The sequence below is a fragment of the Cryptotermes secundus genome, unplaced genomic scaffold (assembly GCF_002891405.2).
Source record: "Cryptotermes secundus unplaced genomic scaffold, Csec_1.0 scaffold174, whole genome shotgun sequence".
NCBI lineage: Eukaryota > Metazoa > Arthropoda > Insecta > Blattodea > Kalotermitidae > Cryptotermes > Cryptotermes secundus.
In genome coordinates, this window is record NW_019734351.1 from 327,269 (window position 1) to 353,978 (window position 26,710).

General features: G+C 40.6%; 1 protein-coding gene across 3 annotated transcripts in view; it reads right to left on the bottom strand.

Moving 5' to 3' along the window:
- The window catches only part of LOC111868764, a 149,720-nt gene that overhangs the window by 64,566 nt on the left and 58,444 nt on the right, over positions 1-26,710 (bottom strand). For all 3 annotated transcript variants that reach the window (XM_023859717.1, XM_023859716.2, XM_023859715.2), the window contains one exon: positions 14,082-14,165. The gene's annotated coding sequence lies outside the window, so the exon portion shown is untranslated. The remainder of the gene's footprint in view (positions 1-14,081; positions 14,166-26,710) is intronic.

Below are 26,710 nucleotides of genomic sequence, written 5' to 3' on the forward strand. Positions count from 1 at the left end.
TTGTTATGCCTTCTGAAGATGGTAATAACTGACGGAAATACGTAAAGACATTCATATAGATATACGTACATTTGGGCCACATTACACGGTATTGTGTAATCATTTTCTAATAAGTGACGGCTTCCTTTCCGATTCTAATTTATTTTTCTTTCTGTGTTTTTATTCAGTCCATCAGTTCTCTTTCAGCTTTACCTTATTCGTTTGTATGATATGAATACGGCAAAACTAAAGGAGAACTGAAGGACTGAAAGAACACAGAAAGAGAGGAACATCAAGTCAGAACATGAAAACACTACATACAAGCCCTGCTGTTAGAATTATTGGCAGTTGCTAGGCAACAAGCATTCTCGGTTTGCGAAACATCAAATAACTCTCGTTCTGCTGCTATAATGAATGCCCGTAGCATATCGAGTGGTCATTCCAGTTAAAGCGAAACATTCGAGAAAAGATATAACCTCTTCTGTGAACTCCCATTTTATTGAAACTCGATATATGACGTGATTGCTTTGAAGGCTATTGTACAAGTAAAAAGCACGAACATGTACGTACTAAATTACATGGCTGCACGTCACAGAAAATTGTAATCTTCAGTAAGGGAAAGGAAGTCCAAATATCTGGCAACAGCGTAGTAAATAATACTGTGACAGGTGAACCAAATACATAGAGAAGTGTCACTTACTAGGTAACGCATTGTCAACATATTTCGTGACAACCAGCATCCATTGCTAATCAACAGCTAGCAATTCCTAGGCAACGAATAGATCCGCTAACGAATATTCTAGCTAACATGCAAAACAGAACCCTTCGACAAGGTGTTATCTCAGCGGTACGCGAAGAGCAATTTAAGAGGGTAGAAGAAAAGAGCCAGAACAGATGAGATTCGAGGAGATAAGAAGAGAGAACCGAGAAGATGAAAAGGGAGATCAGAGAAGATGAAAAGAGAGATCAGAGAAGAGCCAAGAGCAAAGACACTCCATCGAGAAGAGCGGAGGAAGAGTGAACAGCCGTTGAAGACGAAACGTGAGAGATGACGGACTAGTCAGGTCGCATCGTCTGGAAGGCGCTATTTCAGAGTAATTGTAATTGTGTGTAAACGAATGATTCTTCAATAAACAGCGTCGTCTAAAGCCGCAACTCATTAATTATTAGTCACCGAACCCTGGACACGCGACAATCTATGCTCCAACGAAGGCAGGAATGGATGGAAGGATTATCAGAGTAGCCGAACGCGCAGTTCCGAAAGGAAGACAGTGATTAGCATTCTGCTGACCTAACAAGTGATCACCCTGAAAGGACGTATGAAGTACGGAAATGTTATAATATATTGATAAATTGCGTACGTAGGGTGAAATGAAGAAAAGCATTTATGATTAAATAAATATTTCCAAAAAGAAGAGAAATATTTTATCATATTGACGTGTTTGGCACAATTCATTAAGTTACGGACAGAATTAACTATGACTGGTGCAGTTTCATCTTGTTCCTTATAGAGAAATTTTCCCATAAAATTTATAGACACTGCGTAAGAACTGCAACTACTAAAATATTACTGGAGAATAGGATCAAATGAACATGGTAATGAACCTTTGGGTTATATAATAAGTGAGAAAGTGTTTGATCACCTACGAAAGAAGTCTGATTCATGGAATTAGTGAGTCAGTTACATTTAAATTGCAAGAAACTGTGGAACATATTTTTCCTTATGAAATGATGCCATGTTAGAGGAAGTTCATTTACATGAAAAGGATTATTTTAAAAACACGTTGGAATAGTCATACTTTTACCTGTGGTTCTGTATGGGTGTGAAACTTTGTCTCTGACATTAAGGGAGGAACATAGACTGAGGGTGTTTGAGAACAGGGTGTTGTGGAGAATATTTGGACTGAAGAGGGATGAAGTGAGAGGAGGTTGGAGAAAGCTGCATAATGAGGAGCTTCATAACTTGTACTCTTCTCCAAGTATAATTAGAATGATCAAGTCAGGGAGGATGAGGTTGGCAGGCCATGTAGCACGAATGGGGGAGACGAATGCATATAGGATATTGGTGGGAAAGACAGAAGGGAACAGACCACTGGGAAGACCAAGGCGTAGGTGGGTGGACAATATAAAAATGGATCTTAGAGAGATAGAATGGGATGTTATGGATTGGACTGATCTAGCTAAGGATAGGGACCAGTGGAAGGCTCTTGTGAACACGGTAATGAACCTTCGGGTTCCATAAAATGCTGGGAAATTCTTGAGTAGCTGCAGAATTGGTGGCTCCTCCAGAAGGAACAAATAGACTCCATCTTCAAGTAAGTAAGTGGGGATAGCCATATGTGTTCGTCTGTCCGTCCGATTTTTCAACTCGAGAAATATTACTGAGCAGATTTTTACGAATTCGTTATGAACATTATTCCATTAGAAGCCATCCTAAATTAGCTCTGCAGTCTCGATATATGCAGTTTCATTTGGATATATCCAGACTGGTGGGTGCACAAATTTCTGAAGTGGGAACGACAGTAGCGCAACAGGCGAAATACAGTAACCATGTTATAGATATATAGGTAAAGTTGAAGTTGCACTTAACTAATTAAGTACTATGCCACGAGTGTCTGTATAAATCCACGTATTCTTGACCTCGGCACTAGTTGGAGCTGATTGGTCAGCTTCACGTCCTGGCCGCTTTACCTACGGGGAATGAAGCTCCGGTGCCAATTGGATAGGAGGGTACCGGATTCTATTTTCAAGGGTACTTGTAGGAATTATGGTAAACGAGGACAACAGCAGAAACGACTTCTAAAACTCTGGGAGATGTAGGCGTACATACAGTCGAGTGAGAATTCAGCACACCATTGTGAAGAGCTGCATATGGAAACTGTCTGCACTGCAGTACGGATTGTGCCTATCCAAACTTCACGGAAAATAAAATATGGAAGAAGGGCTTAACAACGTCTTCACAAACAATTAAAACGTAAAGAAAGCAGTCTTATGGGATGTGGTGCCGTGTAGATGTTGTGTTAACCGACGTTTCGGAGGAACAAATAGACTCCATCTTCATGGTTCCTCGCTCATGGATTTTCTTTTTTCTTTTACCCTTAAGATGGAGGCGATACGTTCATCCGAAACGTCGGTTAACACAACATCTACACGGCTCCATATCCCAGAAGACTTCTTTCTTCATAGCCACCGCCGTGTAAACCTCAAATCTTACAAATAAGATGTAGTCGAATTATGTTGACTTCGATCCCATACAAAAAGATATGAAAGTGTACTGTAGTATGGATTTCATGTGAATTGCCTCTCATTCAGTTTCACCAGCACAGCAAGTTTCGGTCATGTGAATCAGATCTTTTAGTACACTGAGCGTACGGATTTATTATTGATGTATCTTCACGAATAACTTAGTTTTAGAAGAAAGCAGTCTTCTGGGATTTGGCACCGTGTATATGTGGTGTCTTGACCGTGTCTCACGGTGTTGTCGCTTGCAGATTTACTTATACTTCTTCAACCCTGAAGATGGGGGCGATACGTTCCTCCGAAACGTCGGTTAACACCACATATACACGGTGCCAAATCCCAGAAGACTGCTTTCTTCATAGTCACCGCCGTGAAAGCCTCAAATCTTACAACTTAGTTTTAAATTAGAGCTATTGACTAATTAACTAATAGCATGGAGCAGAAACCTTGTTGAGAAACTTGGAGCTGCTTAGTTCATCAGAAAATTACTTAAATTAGAGACAGAAAATTCATTGCCGTTATTATAAAAACTTATCTCTTTAACCAATCCTGAACCAGATTACTACTGCAGCTCACAAACCGAAACTCAACTTATCAAAAGCTAAATTAATATAAATTTTAGTGTAGGTTTTCCGACTGAATTACATCTATTTCTATCATAAGAGACATCTGTCGCTTCCATCTCATATTTCATGATTTGATCAAATAACAAAGAGATAAAAACACAACAACCTTGTTTTCATGTAAACCATTAAACCTCACGTTAAAAAATATATTCTATAAGAAAAGAAGAATTTTCAGATGGTCAGAGCAGAAAACAAGAGGAAAAGCTTAGGAACTACTGCCCATCAGAGTGATTTGTGTGAACAAGATTTTAACCTCCTATATGAATTTTAACAAAAATATTTTTCGAAAGAACTACAGTGACAGACGGACTGACATTGTCACATTATTCTAGGTGGACAGAAAGCTGACTCCGAGACAATGAGAAAGAAGTGGCCAAACGGTTCTGCTTTTTATGATAGACTTAGAGTTCTTCTATGCGCAACGAGCTGGAACACACTGAAGAATAAAAATTGAATTTTATTTTAGAGAGAAAGAGGAAACAGTAATGATTCATTAAGAATGTAAATATCCCTTAATTATCGTTATAAAGAAAAGGGTACCTGGCGCCACGACCTTATTTCTGGTAATTTGATTTGTTTGAATTTACGTTGAGGTATATATACCAAGTAAGCCGGTCACGGTGGCCGAGCAGTCTAAGGCATGCACTGTCTTCGCTCGCTCGGAAGCCGAGATCGTGGGTTCGAATCCCACTCAGGGCATGAATGTTTGTGTGCGTTTTTCTGTGTCTGTCGACAGGTAGAGGTCTTGCGACGAGCTGATCACTCGCCCAAGGAGTTCTACCGTATGTGTAAGATCTAGAAAAACCGAAGTGAACGGAGAAGTTAATGGAGATAGGCCTAGGCCCACTGGGGCTGTAGTGCCAAGGAAAAAAAATATACAAAGTAAGCCGGTCACGGTAGCCGAGCGGTCAACAGGCATGTACTGTCTTCACTCGCTTGGAAACCGAGATCGTGGGTTCGAATCCCACTCAGGGCATGGATGTTTAGTTTATGTGTGTACGTTTTTCTGTGTTTGTATACAGGTAGAGGCCTTGCGACGAGCTGATCACCCGCCCAAGGAGTCCTACCGAATGTGTAAGATCTAGAAAAACCGAAGTGAACGGAGAAGTTCATGGAGGTAGGCCCACTGGGGCTGTAGTGCCAAGGAAAAAAAAATATACCAAGTAACTTCTTTGAGCTAAGTGGACTACCTGCTGTGTCAAATGAAAATAAAGAGCCCCAATAATTTAGCCTACATTTCTTCTTACGGAAAAGGGAGTATAACTGAGATCATTAATCTATGTTTGTGTGATTCCACCGTTTAATTTTTTTTACTAATTAACCTACTTGATGAATATCATGCTCATGGAGGCCAACGGAAAAAAATGTACACTTTAATTTCGTACACGCATTAACCACAGCATGACAGCAGCACCCAACTGTGAAGTGAGTAAAACGTTACAGCCACTTACAGTTTCTGAAATGTGTACTTGTAATTTTAACTTTCATTCAGGCTCCTTTTGCAGGACGTAAAACGAAATATCGGTTCTACGAAAAACAGCAATTGGCATTCAGTTTGATAAACTTAATTAAGGGGCTACTGCAGCTTGGCGTGGGGGTATGAACTTTTGCATAAACACAGATTATAGGAGTCTGAGGCAACAAGCAGATTTAGAACTGAGGTGAAAACAACATTTCGGGCACCTTCTCTTTTTCCATGATCACAGTTGATGTCGACGCCGATGCTGATGATGGAGACAGGGCACTTCTCCGAAACATCGGGTTTTAAATCAAATTTGAAACTGCTGATCGCCCGATATAAATTCAGTGTATCCATTTACTACGAAAGCTTCAAATCTTAAGGTACAGAAACTTTAATACAAATTGTTTACGAAATAAAATTTATATTAGATTATATAACAGCCTCTCCACTTTCGTTGGAAAAGAACTTCTCGAAAACAGAATTTACTCAATATCAACTCTTTGTCTAACTCTAACTTTCGCATGAAATGGCCCTTTCACAAAGCCAAGAATAATATCTGCTCACACGCGTTGCATCAGTGCAAAACTTCATAGACAAACGAGACTTTAATCTACGTCATCGATGTTTATAAAAGTCCTTCAGAAAAACTCCATTCACACTCCTGTCTAAATGAAATCGAACTGGCTAAGGAACCGAAAATAAAACTGTTTACGAATTACGTTAGCAGCTTCCTGCAAATATGCAGCACTGGTTGTATAAAAATAAGTGACGGGTGTGTTCCCAGGTCCATAAAAATTTAAAGAAATAAACTACAAATTAAATCCTTTGTTAGGGCACCTGCTGGTATTTTGGGTCTACCGTGCCTGTTCGAGGCCTGGTACAACAAGCAGTATCTTCTCTACATGCTTTTCCTCAACTGTGGAAAACAAAACTGTGAATATGTGCAGCACGAAACCAGCCTTGACGATGTGTGAAGGGGGCATAGGACGACCCCACACGACCATAATCGACAGATCCAAAGACTATGAACCTACGTCATGAGCTCTCGTCCTGAACTGAACCACAGAACTGTGTTTCGAACCAGAAGATTCGTGCACGACACACAAAATCATAGCCCTACTAATGTACGGTTCCAGAAAATCTAAGTCACTTGCCCTATAGATCGAGAGGGCGAAGAAGTGTTTCAGAACACAGTCTGTTGGGGTGTTCCAGAGGTATCAAATTCTTTCACTCTGAGACTAAAAATAAGATTAGAATTTTGTTCACACAGACGGAAACTTACTTATACACACACGACGCGGCCACAGCGAACATTTTCCTACAAATAATTATGACTCATTCTAAGTAGCTAATGTTCAAACTTAATGCAACAGAGTTGTTCTTAAGAACCTGATAGTCGCTCAGCTGGGCAAGCCATTTCCTTTTTTGTAGGATCTGAAGGTTCATTATGATGCTCACAAAAGCCATTCGTGAACCCTGTACTGAGCTGGGTAAATCAAGGATATGCTCTCATGATCTTGCGATGAATCAGTATTATGTTCTCATCTATAGGAAGAGTTAACAAAACTTAATAACTTGTTAGACCGCTTGTAACCTTACCTGTAATTGTAGCATGTTGCCATCGTGAAATACACGGCTCTGAAATTGGGTCCATAATTCTGAAACACGGTGTATGTCACTTGTATGGGTTTTGCGCGTGACTTATAGGACGGATTTTGGATTGCATGATTGGATTTATTGCGCATTATACATTTACACAACTTGGGACTACAGGCAGTTGCAGCGCTTTCGCTGCTCTATACAGTTCACAGTTCGCCTTTGCACACACACTGGGTTTCCCATTCTTCACTAGCCTTATTCAGGCAACGGATTTCATGACAGTCTCATTGTCACTTCAAATCACAGATGAAGTCTTTTTTTGCACCGCCCAATTCCTTTCTTGCCATTTCTTCTCAGTCACCCTCGACTGCCATCTCCAGAAATCGACCAAATTTTCGACAACAACTAACTGAAATGAACCCTTCTTCAACTGAACTCTCTTAACTTCTGACAACAAATCTTACTTCTGCAGACTCGACACATATCACGGATGGCTGGCGTCTCGAAAGTCGACTCTGTTCTATACAGCTCTATGATGCCGAACACTTCTCTATAATCACTTTGCACGGATCACGCAGAAAACACAGCCTTTATTGTTAAGAAAACGTGTTTAATGATCCGTTTCCTAATAATAGACGTCCTATTGTTGCGCTCGTCGGCTTCCACAGGAATGTGTTTACCGAGCCGCCTAGCAGTGGGTCTATAGATCACAATATGGATGCATGAAAATTATCAGAATACGTTAGTACTGTACATGCCAGCATGTACTATATACATTCTTTTACTCCCTCCAACTTTCCCATAATCTCGCATCACCCTTTCTTTTTTAAGTAATTCAGCCCTCTAATTTAAATGCATTAACGTTATCTTAACACACATCAGCATCACCGGCAACAACAGCAGTCTTCATAATTGTCATTTACAGGCTCGTCATTTCCCATAATATTTACGTTTAATACAATGTGTGTTTCTTTGTCACAAGGGATACTCCATTACTCTGTTCCTGTTTAGTAAAAAAAATCTCGGTGCTATTGGGAGATGTGACAGGCCGGGTTGATACATTCCATTTAAACCATAACGTCTTAAATTTGTTCAATGTAGGATTTTTTAAAGCGACTTTTTCGGGGAATAGATCACCTCCTTCTTACGATGGAGTATTATCGTATGTCCCGAATTGACATTGATCCATGCGGGTCATTGGCTATTTCAAGTTCGTGCGTGTAGATTACAGCACTGTACATATCAAGCAGGAGGTAGGTGAACTGTGTACAACGTTATTACTCCGAAAATTCACTTCCGTAAGTAAATGAACTTATGATATTATTTCCGTGATACGTCGAATCTAATTTCAGTTGCTGACACTTCGACAAATAAAGGGATGATTGATATCTGTTCTCCGGCTCCACAGGGTAGTGCCAGAGGATATCGCTTTTCCAGCAAGTTGGCTGAAGCGATAAAGCCTTTGACTTGCATTCTGAGATGCCTGGTTCGAATCAAAGCCAGGGAAATGACTATCATGTCCCAGGTGGATCGTGGGTCTCCTTAGTCCGACTAGGCAAACACCGGAGCAGGGTTCTAAACTAGGCCGCGACGGTTTCTTTCAGCATCCATTTAAATTTATTTTTCACTGTCATCCCGTCATTGGAAGCGTCTGGATTACAGACAAACATAAAAATATAAAATACTCCATGGCTTGTAGTCCGCAAAAGAACTGTACCGACCGAGCGACCGTCGCTTGTCGGTGAAGTTAGTGCCAACTTTAGCAGATAGAGGATGTCGCGTGGTCAGCACAACGGATCCCCAAGGCAGTTAATCTCGGTTTTGTAGACCGGAGCCGCTATTTCCTTGAAAGAGCTCCTCAGTTATCCTCACGAGACTGAGTGGACCCCGTTCCAGACCCACTACTTCTCACAAAATCTTGTAGCCCTAGGAATCGCACCCGGGATCTCTGGATCTGTAGCCAGGACCTGTGACCACTAGACCACAGAGGAGGTCGGATTACAGACAGCTTCGTTAAATAAACTAAAAATAAATTAACTAATCATGACCTTACATAACAACGCTGTTCCTTCTTATTAACTCATTTCACTTATTTTAAAGAAATAAAAACAGGTTTATGCGATCGCAATGATTTCTGTGCGACTACGTCTGTCTGTGTTTATGTCTATGTGTCTGTGTATCTAACGTTATTAACTTTTGAATACTAGTACCAATCTTATGTAACTTTGTATCGGTATCATGGCACCTGAGCCCATCTCAACGGCGTGCCTCATAAATCCCTCCCATCAGTCTGTGTGCCTGTATGTGTATCCTCCTATCGTTGTTAGGCAACGGCTAAGTAAAATTTATTGAGGCGACGAATGCACACGAGACAATGGAGTTATTTTTGGATGCGTCATTCTCTATGCGATCCTTGTCGTATGAAAGGAAAGCAGGCGATAAATTCTTCCCAGAACCTTTTAATATAGTTTAAGCCTATGTATATCATCTCATTCAANTATATAGTACTAAGTGTTTCTGAGCAGACAAAACGTATATCCGATTTTTATGACTGATGCAAAGTAGGACTCGGCTGAGTGCATAACTTTCTGCTAGGTTGATGCTGGTAAATATGATTATCAGACACAAAGGTGCAGTCAGTTGATCCATCTATCAAAGACCCGTCTGTGTAGATAGCAATTTAATTATGATAGTTCGAGATCATGTGCGCAAAGTAATGTCTGTAGAGAAAAGTCGATGGTGTGCCCTTTCAGTACAGAACAAGACGGAGTTCATATGTAGTTTGATGGAGTGGAATGGAAGTATGTCTGTGGGAGACAATCAGTGACAAGTTCACATGGAGGTTCGCTGGCAGTTGCTGAGAAGTTATTTCCCACGGTAGAGGCGCTCGAGTGTTGATTTCGTGCCTGTGATGGAGAGTTGGGCGGAAAACTGCGGTATGAGACTGAAAATGGGGGATGCACTAATGGTCTGGCTATGTAAACTGCGGTGATGGAAGTTCCTCCGCAGGAAAATTTGTGGTACTTGCAGTTCCTCATAAAAGTTTGCAAGGTGGCTGGCGCAGAAGAATCCATTTTCAAGACGTATTCCAGTTTTATGGGTGAGTTCAAAAACTTGGACTTGAAAACAGAACAGTTGACAAACTGCTGTAGCGAATTTTACAGAAAATTAGAGCACAGCAGAGCAGAAGCATCACCGTCCTTATTCCGTAAAGAACGATCCGGACATTTCACATATTAATTATTATTATACTGCAATTTGGTATTAATCCGGTGGCAGTAGTTCTCACACGGATACAGACAAGGAAAGGAAACAATACAAAACAAAATACATACAATAAACCAGGTACACACAGTGCAAATCCAAATATATAAAGTCCTACAAGGCATATGATTGTGTTCGTTTCAGTGCACTCGAACAAGGACACTTCACATTACTCCACTTATTTCCGTATAGTGGAGTTGCGGCAGATGGGGCTGAAAGAGAGCTTGTTGCCAAAAATGAAGCCCAGAAGTCTATATGATGGGACAAAAAATATATAGGCGTTCTTCAAATACAACATCGGATGAGAATGTAAACCTGCTTGCAGGTGAAATATAGACAATGGTTGTTTGTGACAGAAGGATAAGCCATATCCATACTTCATATTTATAATTCTGGACCGACCCACAGAAGACACCGGTGTCGTCCGGCTAGAGAGGTTGAAACTGAGGGGCCAAATACACGTGCAATGTCGTTGAGGGCGACTGAAAATAATGTGACAATTCGGACTAATCATTTTGGCGCACAATGTTTCCATGGACGTGGACAAGACAGTACACTGCCGATGTGAACACGGAAATGAAGATCATGGAGGAAGTTGGAAGAAGAGAGTTAATTTACCCTTAACTTTCATTGATGAGGACTTCAGAGAATTCCGAAGCAAAATGTCTTTTCATGAAATATTAAATACATTTCGAGACCGAAAGAGACAGGTAAAAATTGTTGGCACAGTATGAAAATATGTTCAAGTTGTTACTTGAGCTAGGAGAACCGAGATAGCGTAGTCGGTGTAGGGACTAGCTATAGGCTGAGTTCGGAGTTTGAGTTTCGGTAAGGGAAAGCATTTTCTCCTCTCCACGTCGTCCAACCGGCTCTGGAGCCCACCCACCCTCCTGAACAATGTGTACCGGCTACTCTTTCCTCTGAGCAAGGCGGCTGGAGCGTAAAGCTGACCCTTTACCTCCAAATAGTGTCGATGTCAAGAATACGTGGATCTATACATCCACTCCCCCATGCGTCTTCATGAATACGTCAGCGTCCATCCAAACAACATTAGCAGTTGATACATACCTAGCAGAGGGACAAGTTTTACACGAGGAGCAGACATGAACAAAGCAAAGTCTCCGATGCACGCACACCGAACAGGAACTTCAAGACCAACGATTTCCAAAACAGAAGAACAGAACTAAGAAACAAGGTAAACTTGAACAAGACAGAGCGCATCCAGGCGATGCAAGTTTAATCCCTCCAAAGCACGGGAATATCAGTAATAGACTTGAGGGAAAAAACGATTACAACAGACGACCGCAAACCTCTGTTCGATGCCTTCCAGCTTGTTGGCATCACCTGACGAATGATGATGATGATGATGATGATGACAAGGAAATACAAATTCATTTCTGACTCCTTTATCTTTTCATCTGACGCTCAAAAATCTGAAGATTAATATAAATAGATATCAATCTTAAGATTTTTAAGTATTAGCATGTACTGAATATTACTTTTCTGTTGCTTTTCATAGGTATGAACTTTATTCACTCTAAGAAAATTCTACGAGGGATTCTGAACAGAATATTGGAACACAAGAGAGAGAAAATAACAGGAAGATGAAGAAGAGTGCCTAATTATAAGTTCCGCAGTAAGTGCCCTTTGCCTAAATCTGTTGTGGTAATTAAAGAAAGTAGGTCGAAATTGGTGGGTCATAGAGGTTTTGAGAAACACGCATGTAAGAAATTTTAAAAGTTAAAAGGAAGTCAAATTATTATAACACATAAAAAAAAAGTAATGTTATCCCTATAACAGGCCGTGGAGGCCCATAGGGTTGTGAGTTGTTGAGGTTCCCACATTTTCTAGACAATCAGCTCATAGATGGCGACAAGGTTGTCAGCCTTACGCGCCGGCCTCCCTTTACTCCCAATAACATTCCAAGAATATTCCTGCTACTTATTTCTGTTAGAGGCTGAGTCGACCCAAAGGCCATACTGCGGCTGGAAGGATTTTATAACACATAAGGATGCAAATAAATAAATAAATAAATAAATAAATAAATAAGGGGAATTGTCTACTTGGGAGACTTGGGCAAAGATGGGAAGATAACAACAGGACATGTCTTAAAGAGATATTTTGTGGCAGTGTGGACTGGATTCAGGCAGCTCGGCAGGGATCTTGACCTTCAGTGAACACGGTAATAAATTCCTCAGGTTCCATAAAAGGTGGATAATTGCTTTACCGAACAAGCTAATATCAGCTTGTTGAGAATTCTCTTCCATGAATTTGGTTATCTGTTGAAATAATGATAATCATGACGATATTAATAATGATAAAAATAATACTTCCCATAGAAAATACAATGCATTTTTGTAAATGTTACGTGTTATATAAGTGATAGTCTCCTATACCGCTCACAGGGCTTACAAGCTCGAGACCTCCGTTAGAATGGGCTCCATCTTTCCAGGCATAGCCCGAAAAGATCCTTACTCCTGAGAGAAGCCTGGATATCGATCTCAGGTCATGTTACCACATCATATTTATTGTCATCATTCGTTTTAGCTCCGTGGCGTAGGTGCACAGAAGGTCAGAGGGTCCGGGCTGTGGAGTCAGTACGGCCGATGTTTCCATGACAACAAGATGAAAGGGCTTTGATTAGTTTGACGAGCAACATAGAATATCGCGGAAATTTACAAAGGTTTTCAGGGAACGCACCGTCGCTTGGAAGTTCTGCTTCAAACTGAAAATGCATTTCTGTCTGACAAGACGTATTTGTTTGCCATATTCTTACCTATTCATGCAAAATGCAACTAAAATAAGCATACAATATATATACTATACGTATGATTTTTTAGCTTCTTTTCAATATTAGGCTACTGCCAATAGCTTTTCATCCATTTATGGTAGTGAAAACGAACTGCAGAGAGTGTGAAAGAAAACAGTGATAGCTCCATTGAAGGTATTCCGAATTTCCATGGAGGGTCTGAGGAAACACGACAAACTGCATTATGGGTGGACTCCGGCCGAGTAACATTCTGGAGCATTACTGTTTGAGCCAAATTTCTCAGTCACTGACAGTGTTATGAATCAGTTTTAGAGCAGAAGACGTTTCTGCTTAAAAATGAAATAAGGCAGGCCTATCGGTAGGAAAAAAGTATCTCGAAGAAGAATATTCCAGCGACATACGACACTGCCCGAAGCGTATTGTGACATGTAGATCCATTTCCAGGCAACGCTCGAAAAACGCGTACGCAAGAATAGAACCGGTGTCGCAAGATGGGTTTCTATGTTGTTCGCATATATCCGTTGCTATGTAACAGGCCAATAAACATGCATTCTTGACAACAAAAGAAAAGGTTTCCAGTGGGGTCCGTGCCGAATGGCTAACTTGAAAGCAACTGACGCTACAGGGGTCAGTTGAGATAAGGGTTCAGGTGCAGAGTGTTAAACAGCGGACCACGGAAGATTCTCCAGTGCTAAGATTCGTTACCAAGAAAATGTCCAGTGAAGACATGGCAAAGGAATAGCAGTTGTTGAGAGCTATTACGAAGTAAAGACCAGTGAAAGTAGACTGAGAAGACTTGGTGTGGAGTGATTTGTAGTGTGTAAATCAGCAATAGTGTTATAGTTAATTGTGAGTGGTCAGTAAATATATTCACCAATCCAAACCCCGTCTATAGTCACTAATACACTTGAAGATATAATATTCGTACTATGAACTTTATTCACTTTTGGGAAATAAATATTTGGAAACTATATTCCATCGGACATGTACGAGTATACTAAAACTGTAGGAAAATTTTGAGTAACAAGAAAGCTTTAAATCTAATGCTTGTTTCATTTTATGCCGAATGTTGTACAGGGGATGGACACTAAGTTTCCAAATTGGACAGTGATGCACTCAATATGACGACTATCTTACCTACCTCAAAGCTGATGGATCTTAAAGCGAATTCTCCGACCTGTGAAGAGCTGTAGCAGATGAACTTGAGTTCATTTAAATATCCAACCTAAAAATAAAAGAAAATAACAGGAACATTAATATGAATGAGGCCTTAAGATCATGTAACGAGCTTAAACGAAAATACAATTACAATATATAATTTTAGATTATTTGTTATTCAATATCAAGGGATCTATTTCAGCCAATATTCCACATCAAAATCAGATGAAAAAATGGATCGTTAAGCAAAGATAAATGGAAGTTAGATATCGTTCAACGATCCTCATGTTCTTTAAACATGCCGTATAAACTGCAGAGGATACAGGACCACAAAGTCGGATCAAATTGAAGATGCTTTTTAACTGAGAGCACATATTAGAAAGGAGGTAGTCGTGGCCTATTATAAAATACACATATCCTAGATAGTCTTTAAGTTTGTAAGGAAAATTACAAATACCGTATTTACGCATGTATAGGCCGCACATTTTTTGCCAAAAATTCAAGAGGAAAACTGGGGTGCGGCTTATATTCGAAATATTCGAAATCACGCTTCATTTAATCATATTCATTTCGGAATAATTTCTACTCCTGAAATAATATTCCAAGAAAATTATTTTTTCTATAATTTCTGTCTGAAAATTGTGCTGCGGCCTATACACGCACGCGGCCTATACATGCGTAAATACGGTATACCTCATTCATGAGAGCTGTTACCGTAGAAGAGCTATGAAACTGGTACTTCCCGAATGAAAGGTAAAGCTATCCTTCTAACAGACCATGGAGGTCCATAGGGTTGTGAGACGTCGAGGTTCCTACATTTTCTATACAGTCGGCTCACAGATGGCGGTGAGGTTGTCAGCCTTACGCGACGGCCGCCCTTTACCCCTAGGAAGATTCCTGGTACTCATTTCTGTTAGAGGCTGAGTCGACTCCAGGGCCATAGTGCGGCTGGAAGGATTAGGTAAATTGAAAATAGTCACCTCATCGGTACTCGAATCCGTGATCTTCCGGCTTGTAGCGTAGTGTCTCAATCAACTACGCTACCGCGTGTCTTCCCGATTACATGCACAAAGACTTGCCGCTATAAGTCTGACAGCACGTTCCTCCGAAACACCAGTAAATATCTACCAAACTATACGGCGTCACATACCAGACTACAGTAATGTTCTTTGGTAATTCATTTTAGCCTTCAATTTGTACCGATGTTAGCGGGGCCGTGGTAATATCTAAAATATCTGTTGCATAAGGCAGGAAGCCGACAACTCTCTTAGTACGCCATTTCCGTGATCAAATTCAGGAGGCAAATCGGTAACGGTTAGAATTCCTCTGTTAGGAGGTCCTGGATTCTTTTCTCAGCTCCAAGGCCGGATAGTCGGGTTGATTTATTATTCGATACTAGACTCGCAACATATGAAATTGAACAAGAAACAGCTGGAACAGAATTTGTATGACACTCGCTTCCCTTAAGTATTTCAAACAGCCTCGAAAGGCTAGCAAACTAGTAATTATATTGGCATAAGTAGTTATGTTTCACGCATATTTTTCACTAGTACAAATTCTGACTCTATCCCTGCCGTCAAATATTCCAGTCGATATCAAGTTTGGCCTACATACGAAACAACATATATAATATTGTAAAATCTAACCACTAGGCTTTTAAAGAGGGTAATGAAAGGTACAAAATCCTGTACTGGTTCATGTACATTCTTATCGAAATACAAAAATTTATATTCTCTTTCTTGCTGTTGAGAATAGAACAATTTTCCTGACTTCATCTCTAAAAGCTACCGTGCACTCCGACCCCTCGGCCATCCAACCCGGAACCAGTCCCTGTACCGACTGCGCTGTACAGAATATTATAATGGTATTGCAATTGTAACAGACTGTCAGTGTGAATGGAGGCAAGAAAAGACAGACAGGGAAGACGAATTCCAGTTTCAAGTATTCGTATTTTCCAATTTCTTCATCTGTGAATTTGCATGCCTCATTGGTCTTGATGTTTATTTGTTGCATAACAAACCAATTGATTGAATCGTAATTACCAGGGCCCGGATTTTGATGACCTGAAAATATTTTTAAAATGAACTATAAAATGACCGAAAAAATCCACAAAAATGAACTAAAGGAGAAAAGAAAGAACACTTCGCTTCCATGTTATTCACATTTCAGAAAAAAATGAAGAAAAATTCCCTAAAATTGCCAAAAATGACAAGAAATACCCTTAAAATCCAAAAATTTACCAAAAAATTGCCCCAAATATGAAAAAATGACCTTAAACATAAAAATGTCAAGAATGACAAAAAATTACCTATGAAATTTACATTTCTGTAACCAGCAGCTCATATCTGAGATTTATATATTTAAGAGCATTGCATAAGATACAAGAAAAAAAGATGACATGGCATAAAAATCCGGGCCCTGGTAATTACACACCTATATATATGTGTGAAGTTCATCCAGAAAGTAAAGGCTTTTAGCATATTTGTGCTACTTGCTCACTTCGCCTTGGACGTCTCTGTCCATCCTTTCTACAGCCCAGAACTGACTCCAAGTGAGTTTCAATTGTTCATAAACTTGAAGCAGTTTTTTTTGGGCCGCACACGCAAAAGTAACAATGAAGAAGTGAAGAAGAGAGTTGAAGACTGGTTCAGTGGACTTGCGGCAGGTTTCTAAGTTGCAGGCATACAGAAACTCGTCACACGATACAAACGTCTTAATAGTCATAGGAATTTTGTAGAAAAGTGATTTAAGATCCGTAGTAATGATGTAAAATATTTTTTAAATTCAAAAATTAATTTTTTTAATAGCCAAACAGCCTTCATTTTCGGGACGACCTATGCATACATACCTGTACTGTCACGTGCATGGAGTGTGCCTATGGGTGGGGTTTGGATTGGTGACTCGATTTATTGCACATTTTGATAGAGCGCGTGGCTACGCTTTATACTCGTAGCTCACTTCGCTAGCATTTAATATAAATTCGAGTGTAAAATATACAAAAAAAATATTGTAATTGTATGTTTTGACGTAGAAATTTTGAAAGTAAGTAACTATGTTCACTACTTGAAGCGTATACATAGTAAGTCTGAAAAAAAAGCGTTTGTTTAAACTCCTCTCTGAACACTAAAATATCCATTAATTTATCATTTGAGTACAAATGTTTATGGACAACTCCGAATAAAGAACTGATTTAGAAGCTCTAAATACTGTGAAAGAAGACCTAGAAGAATATTGGTGCTTCTTCTCTTCTCAAATTTAGTTTACAAGAATTCACAAACTATGTTTGAAACCCTGTGAACGCAAATAAAAAATTTCAAACATTCCCTTTCGAGTGGGTTAACTCCAGAAGTGCACTTCTGAATTTAGGTTCTACCTAAAGTCAGCCCTTTCGACAGAGAATTACTTTCTCTAAGGCTCTTTTCTGTACTTTTATGTCAAGACCAGAACAATGTTTTGAATGAAGGAAAAAGGTCTACCCTCCAGACTCTGAAACTCATCATCCTGACATGCAACACTAAGTGAATTCTGTAGTTAGAACATCGTTAAATTATCTATTATCTTACTAGATTCCGCCTGAAGATAGCTATTAGAGCAACCACTCTATCTTACTAGCTCAAATTATCTCTAACGACTGAAAAAAAAAGTATATAAACAACGGAAAGAAAACTCGTCCAATATCAATTGCTTTCTGATCACGTTTCCCCCCTTCTGTGTGCTTCCTGGAGTGAAGTTGAGAAGGAAAGTTCTTACAATTTATGCAAAGGAATCAGGCCTACATCCTGACGGTTATGAGAATAAATACAAAGCATCTTAGTGAATTATTGAAGTTTCACTGGCCTAAACGCCCAGTGAAATACTGCTCTATTTACTGCGGAATTTGCCGCGTTACGAAATTAACCGAGTTCCTTCAAAACAAAAGATAAAAAAAAGTGACTTGAGTCCGCAAGCGAACTATACCGACCGAGCGACCGCCGCTTGTCGGCGAAGTTAGTGCCAACTTTAGCGGATAGGGGGTGTCGCGTGGTCATCGTAACGAATCCCACCACCCGGGGCCTTTAATTTCGGTTTTCTAGACCGGAGCCGCTATTTCCTTGAAACAGCTCCTCGATTATCATCACATGGCTGGTGGGCCACCACTTCACCGAATTCCTTCATGTTGCAATACTTGTAACTACGTCCATGAAGCAGAATCCTTGTAGGGAACACACAGCTTCTTAGCTAGTCGATAGATTTCCTCCTTTTCATAGAATCCGAAGATTCTCCATAATATTTTCAGGAGACCGCCGCAATTCCCTGTCTTCAGCCAAATGTATCCAGTCCATAATCTCATGATACAATATATTTCTTTAAAATTAATTTTATATAATCCTATTTATACCTAGGTCTTCCAAATGATACTTCCGTTTAGACTTTCCTGTTAAAATTATTACGCATTGGTCACCATTCAAATATGTATTACATGCACTGGAAATCTCATCTTCCGCGATGTGATCGTCCAAATAGTATATAATAAAGATAATATTATTGTAAGTATATGAGTTAAACTGAAGTCACCCTGAGCTGTATCTATCGACACGTTGGAAAGATCGAAATGGGCCAACCTCAAATGCCTGGATATTCTGTGTAGTGAGTGACCAGCATTTCTACGTAATATTATGGAGGATCCGGGCTCAGATATCGGCTCCAAGATTGGCTATCACGCCGAAGACAGCGGCCGTACCGTCTAAGGCGTGAACCATCTCCGCCCGCTCAGAAACTGGTGTCATGATTTCGAATCCCATTCGAGACAAAGATGTCTCTCTGTGTTTACGTTGTCCCGTTGAGGCTGCGGCCTTGTGACAGAATGAACCGCCTTTCAAAGAATCCTACAAACTGTATATAAGATGCCCAATTTCGGAATTAATTCTGATTGTGAACAGACCGAATAAAAGCAATTCGTAAAGATAGAAGAAGAGGAAGAAAGTTGGCTATTATTTGTTTAGATATGTCCTCATTTTTTAAGTCGTTATAAGGCTATCACTACAGGATACCTTAAAGTAGAGCAACGCCACTTCCTCCTACCTTTTTCCCTTTTCATCACGCCTCATCAACTTGCAGATCGACACTGCATAACCAGTGAAATTGATAATGGGCCAGTTTTAATGGTTCTGACGAGGGTATATTAATTCAACTTAGGATTAATATTTCCTGGACTGTCTAACGTCCGGTATTGTGAAGAACACAACGTTTCGGAAACTCCATGTCTTCGAATTCACACGTGAAATTATGGCCATCTTAAAGAACTGCTCTCAGTCACTTGATAACGTAACTCAGTCAACTATATCTATATATATGGGCCTGTAAACAGTCTTTGTCAGTGCGCAGTTATTAAACCAAGAAATATTGCACATATATTGCAAGCATCCAAGAGACTGGAGTAGCGAAGAGATGTATCTGGGAGGTCTTTGTTCGCATTTTGGTCGTTTGATTGTATGGCCTCAAGTACGGCGTGCTTTCCCTCAGTCAAGTCAATGCTGCCTCCTTCCAAATCCTTACTTGCAGTTCGTGATCATTTTGCCTGTGCAGCAAGGTCATCGTTCTTACGTGACGTAAAAGTCAAGAGGATGTGTTTAGGAGAGCAAAACATCTGAGCTTTAATCCTTTTTACCACCACAACCGCAGCTGGGATACCCAGTTTTATGCCTGTGGGGACGAAGCATTGCATCCAGAAAGGGCGAAACGCAGATGTGGCAGCGAGTAGCACCTGATCAATATAACGTGCCCGGGGGCAAGCAGCACTCCCAGTGCCGCCCCATTACGCACTGTGTACTGCATGTTATAGCATATTTCTTGATAAAATCGACTGCTGCTCACCTCTCAAGAAAATCTCTGCGTTCATTACACCCAATTCTCCATTACCACATTCATAAGAGTGCGCCATTGGAAAATATTTAAACTCATCTGAATACATGCCACAACCTCATACTTTATTTCTTTACAATACATTTCTATACATCCACTAGCCCACATGTCTTCATGGCGTAGTGCTTAATTAGTTAAGCACAGGGACAATTTTACCTTACATTTTAATATTATCCTCCAATCTACACCTAGGTTTTGTCGCTATGTAATCTGATCTCCTGAAAGAGTCATTAAATAAAGTTAAAAAATAAATAAATAGATATAGGTAGGTCTTCTATGCGGTCTCTACACTTGCCTATGAATTTAACATTTCCTCACTGCGTGCTCCATAGCTAAGCCTATCTCAATCCTCAAAAATGTTTTCACCTTAATAATATCTGGTGAACCCTATAAATTGCAAAGTTCCTCATCATGCAATTTTCTTTGTCCTTTTTCTATTTCCTCTCATTTCGCACTAATTTTTTTCCTTAGCACTTTATTTACACACATTCCAGGTATACACAGGGTGTTCAGGTTCTGTTAGGACTGTGTTCATTAAAAATATAAGACTTGAATTATTTTCAAAATGTCATTCTTTTTATTCAAAATAGTCTCCTTCTGAATCAATACATAGCTGGAAAAGATGGAAAAGTTTTCGAAAACAGTCACTGTACTCCGTTTCTGGAATCGCATTTACAACTGCGGTACATTCTCTTTGGATGTCCTGCATGGTGTCGTGACGGTCTACTATCATCGCCAACATAACTTTTGGGAACGACCAGAAATCTGCTGCAGCCAAATGTGGCGAATACGGAGGATGATCAAGGACTGTGATCCCTTTTCTGGCCAAAATGTCGCGCACGATCTTCGATTTGTGGGGAGGGGCGTTGTCGTTGAGGAGCAGCCAGGAAACTTGCTGTAGATATTCAGGCAGAATTCGAAGAATTCTTGCCCACAAACGATTGAGGGCTCCGAGATAATAATCAGAATTCACCGTTTGACCTTCTGGCAGAAATTCCTTGTGAATTATTCCTTTGGAATCGAAGAAAACGGTTAGCAGTGTCTTTCCTCGACTCTTTTGCATGCGCACTTTCTTTGGTTTCGCTTCTTTGGGCTCAACCACGCTGCACGCTGCACGCTGCACTCTGCCGCTTTGTGAGAGGCTCATATTGAAAATACCATGTCTCGTCACCAGTAAAAATCGATTTTGTAAATTTTGTATCACTTTGGGCCGACCGTAACATGTCTTTGCAGTGTTCCACTCTGGAATGCTTTTCATCGCCTGACAGAGCGTGCGGTACAAACCGCGCACAGACCTTCCGTTTGCCCAAATCCTCGGTCAAATTTGATGAACAGTACATTTTGGTATTCCCAAAAGCTCCTCGATGGGTCTTGCAGAAACACATCGTCTGATGCAAGGATTTCGGTCACTTTTTTCACATTTTCTTCAGTGCTACTTGTTCTCGGGTTCGATACATGTGGAGCGTCTTCAGTGTCCTCCCTGCCGTCACGAAATATAGCATACCATCGAAGAATGTTCGATCGACTCGAACAATTACTACCGTACACACTTTTCATCATTTCGTACGCTTTTCCGGCTGTTTTGCCTAACTTCAAACAAAATTTGATGTTGGCTCTCTGTTCAACCGCCATTTCCCGACGAGCGTCAGAACAGTACTGTTACATTCAAGGTCAGAACATATGATGCAGCGATGCTTGCGTTCTGAAATTACAGACAGCCACAGCTGAAAATTCAAGAATCCTAACGCCACAACTCGCCAACAGATGGCGTTGCAGGGCAAAATAAAAAGAAAAGTCCTAACGGATCCTGGCCACACCGTGAATGTTCTCCCTTTACAGTGAGATCAAGATCCACGTCTATACAGAAAAAGTAAAATTATAAAACTGTGATTTACACTCAAGCATTTCAAATAATAGGTGAGAAGGTAGAGTCTGTGACGAGAGAAGTATAATAATTACATGTCATAGAGTTTATACGTCAAAGTGAGTACCGGTTACTGGGAATTAGAATCTTTGTTACACTGCATAAACACCAACAGAGGAGTCCAGTTCGTCTCGCTCGTTATAGTGTGTGTCAAGCTCATCTTTATTAAACGCAAGCTTATGATACAGCGCGTTTACGTGCCTCTCATAATACTTTCTGACGTATATTCATTAATTTCAGAATGAAAATAATGGATTGAAGAGACTGAGAATTAATCGTAACGGCTTATTTTAACACATAATCCGAAATTTACATAATGTGAACACAAACAGTCACGAAGGTCTCCAGCAAAGGCAGTCGGTTCATGGCGTGGAAACCAACAAGAGCAACCCTCCAATATACGACAATGTCTGATATCTGGCTGAGCTAAGATGTCATTCTAGATATAAGCAAGGTTGGATATGTGTACTCCAGTGTGGTACAAATTCCGTTCTATGTTTACTAACTTGTAATTTGTTCAGACAGCCTCTAATGATTGGATAATAGTGAATGTTAAATTGGAATAGATGTGAAAGGAAGTTGTACTGACCTAATTTTAAGGCATCACCCAGAAGTTTTCTGGACGGACCGACGAAACCCATGAAAACCCTCAGTTATGGTAGTCGGCGTCCCGAATGAGATTCGAACCGAGTACCTTACAAATATAACTCAGATGGGTTCTCGCTTAAGCCAGTTTGCTTAGTTTGTGTATTCCATTGGCATTTGTGTTACTGTATTATAAATACAAGCTTGCTGTTGCAAAGCTGATCACATTACAAATTAACAATGTCCAGAGTTATGGAGCATTGTATATTTTATATGACTAAACATAATTTATATCAGAAGGCATGTCGACAAATATGTAAGTAAGAGTTACAAGTATTGATACTATGCACAATATGACGGGCTGATAAGAATTCGTTGCATGGAAATATATGATACAGAAAAAACAAAGTTAATTTCGGGTTTCATGTAATGTGGGCGCCATTCGTGAACTGGACTAATACAGGTAAAGGTAAAAGTAAAGTTGTCCCTGTGCTTAAGTAAGTAAGCACTACGCCATGAAGGTGTATGTAGGAGCGGATGTATAGATCCACATTTTCTTGACCTCGACCCTAGTTGGAGGTGAGTGGTCATCTTCACGTCACTGTCGCTTTACCTCCGGGGAATTAACCCCTGGTACTCATTGGATAGTAGGCTGGGTGTGCCCCTGAGCCTGTTTAGACAACGTGAAGAGAACATTCTTAACACTATCGGGACTCGAACACCGTCCCCTCGGTCGTCCAGCCCGTAGCCAGTCGCTATACCGACTATACTATCCCAGGCGTGAAATGGATTAATACTGACCACAATGAATCACCCGACAAATTTAGTGTAGTTGCACAGCTAATAAATTTAGCATGTATTATTTGCATAGTTTCAGTAGTACAACATATGGAGATAAACTCCCTCGCCGTTATGCATCCACTTTATTCTCTGCGGTATTAAAGTACCTTGCTCACAACACGTTCTCCGTTGTAAAAAGGACATGATCTTATAATGAGTATTTTTAAGTCGTAATCTAATTTTGGCATCATAGATCTCACTTCCAAAGCAAGTCAATTTATTTACACAATTATTGTTTCACTCATGAGCACTATATGAAATCATCATGAACCACTTATTCTCCAGTACCTTGTTATCTTTCGTCTTTTTAAGACAGTAGCGTTGCTCTTCAGTCGCCCCCACTCGATTTTCATGCAGAGTGCTATATCGAGCTCCATGTATATATACAAATGAAAACGTAAAATTATAAGTTTAGATGTGTTAATATTTCGGTTTTTTGTATAGCGCACGAGATGATAAAAGGTGGTGACAAGCATTGGTCGTATTAAAAAAGGTAAAGCTATCCCTGTAACAGACCGTGAAAGCCCATAGGGTTGTGAGAAGTCGAGGGTCCCACATTATCTAAAGAATCGGCTCACAGATGGCGGTGAGGTTGTCAGCCTTACGCTCTGACCGCCATTTACCCCCCCCCCCTCCAAGGAAGATTCCTGGTACTCGTTTATGTTACAGGCTGAGTCGACCCCAGGAAAGATTAGGTAAACTGAAAAAAAAAATTCACCTAATTAAGACTCGAAGCCTCGACTTTCCGACTTGTAGCATGATGCCTCAACCAACTACTCTACCAAGTGTCCCTTCTTCAAAATAAATCTGTCCTCAATGATATCGTGCATATTCCTGTGGTTCTTGTAAACTTCACAACGAAAAATTTGTCAGATGCCCCTGCTAGCTGCTTCATGTCTGCTCGCAAGTAACTCGAGAACCGCTGAAAGGATTCTGACGAAATTGTCAACAAAATTGGACATACGAGTACTTCAGACGGCAACCAGCTTGCGTTTTGAGCGCATCACGAGTATAACTAGCTCGTAACTACCTTAAACATTTATGGTGGTGAAAAATATTTTAACAAAAATTTTGAAATTGACTAAAGTACACATTTTATGGTCAACGTACATACTCAGTAAGTGTTTTCGGGAAAATTAAATAAAATGGATCGAACGCCCCAGAAATATTATAATATGCATAGTAAATTGTGTACTGTTTTTCCCATGTTTGCCAAACTTGCGAACGATTTATTAACCATCTATATATTACGATCTTTTTCTGCATTCTGTTGACAGGTAATAGGTAAAGGCAAAGTTGTTCCTGTACTTAAGTAATGAAGCACTATTCCATGAAGGCGTATGGAGGAGTGGATGTGTACCTTCACATTTTCTTGACCTCGGAACTACTTAGAGGTGAGTAGTCAGCTTCACGCCCCGGTCGCTATACCACCGGGGAAAGAGCCCTGGTACCTATTTCATAGGAGGTTGGGTGGACGACTTTGAGAAGAGAAAATTCTTGACCCTACTGGGACTTGACCTCTGACCCCTTGGTCGTCCAGTCCGTAGCCAGTCGCTATATAGACCACGCTACCCCAGCTCCATTCTAGTGGCAGACATGAACAAACAGGCTACTTGCAAAGCTTCCTCTGTTTTTATCTTCAGACCGACATCCGCACAATCGATCTGACAATTTTTCTTCCTGCTCATGACACTCATATTTTGTTCTGTGCCGGAGGAGGCCAATAGATGTCTGTTCCATTGAATTCCTGTTCTGCGTGTGTGTTTTTTTTGGGGGGGGGGAGGCTTTCCTGGTGATATCCTTAAGGGAAGCTGAAAAGAAAGTCCATAAGGCACCTCTTGTTTCAGGTCATTCCGAATTATAAATGAATCTATTAGTAACTATGCGACCATTATATCTATTACGACTCATGGAAAGGGCGCTTTTAAAACGTCATTGCAATATGTCAGCAGTCCTTTTCTATGACCCATTGTTATCTCCCCTTCAAAAGCATTCAGTTGACAAATGCACCTTTAAAGAAAGGAAGACATATGTACCATTATATCAAGTCTTATCTTTCATTTTAGCTAGTGGAGTGCCTCTCCAAGCGGCTTATGGAGGTCTGAGGCAAGTATCACCATATGACGAAGGAGTTGGGCAGTACATTCTTAACTTCATCTCTAGACGGAGATGACTGATCGCCTTCACACTTCTACCTCTTTGCCACGAGGAAGAAGCCCTGGAATGTGTTGAAGGATATGCTGGATGGGTCACAGAAAAGGGCTGGAGGCGGAGGAGAAGAATTCATGCTTTGCCATTACCCGCATCTTCAGTTTGTGGCCACTGCAATTTACACCTGAGTTATCCCAGCCCCTAGCGGCCTCCGTAGTCTAGAGGTAACGTTCCCACCTCATAATTCGTAGTACGCGGGTTCAAATACCCGGCGGAGGTCGTCGAATTTTTAAGGGCGGAAAAATTCAGGGAACAAGTCCTCCGGGAGGGACTTTAAGCCGTGGGTCCCGTGTCGTAGCTTTACGGCACGTAAAATAACCCCATATCTCCAAAGGAGGTTACTGAGCCAAATTAACGGACGTTTCCCACCCAACAGCAGTCTCTAATACCTCTGGTAGATGGGGGAAGCATTATAGATACCTCTCAGCTAGTAGAGCCGGTCTCGCTGGCTGGGCGGGGCTGATTGTAAGCACCAGTACCGGTAGGATATAGAGACTGGTAGAAATCATAGAGGGAAGAACAATGGACCAATACAGGTCTCAGTGCATGGGGAAACCCACCCTCTCCAATAACTAACTAACTACCCCAGCTCCTATGAGGGAGCGGTTCATCTTGTAACAAATTTTTTTATTCTTAATGAAATACAATGCTTCAATGTTCTTTTAGCCTACTTTTCTTGTCCTGAAAAAGAAAACAGATTAATACAGCAACTATCGCTGTGTGTCTGTGTATCCCCTCTCATCAGCATTGGAATGCCTGAGCCAGTCTTCATGAAACTTGGTGTGTACATCATGGCATCTGAGCCCATCTCAACAGCATACTTCATAAACCTCTCCCACCAGTCTGTGTGTCTGTATGTGTATCCCTCCACTGTTGTTAGGCAACAGCGCGGTAAAAACTTTATCGCTGCAACGAATATAAATGCAATGGTAGAAGAAGTGTTGGATACGTCGTTTTCTATGTTGTCCGTGTAGATTGGATGACTGGATTTATTGCACCTTATACATTCACAACTCAGGAATACAGGCAGTTACAGCTCTATTGCTGGTCTACACGCTTTACAGTTCACTGTTACACACACACTAGGATTCTAGGTCTTCACTATTCGTATCCTGGCAACGGATTTTTAACCGTCTCACTGTAACTTCAAA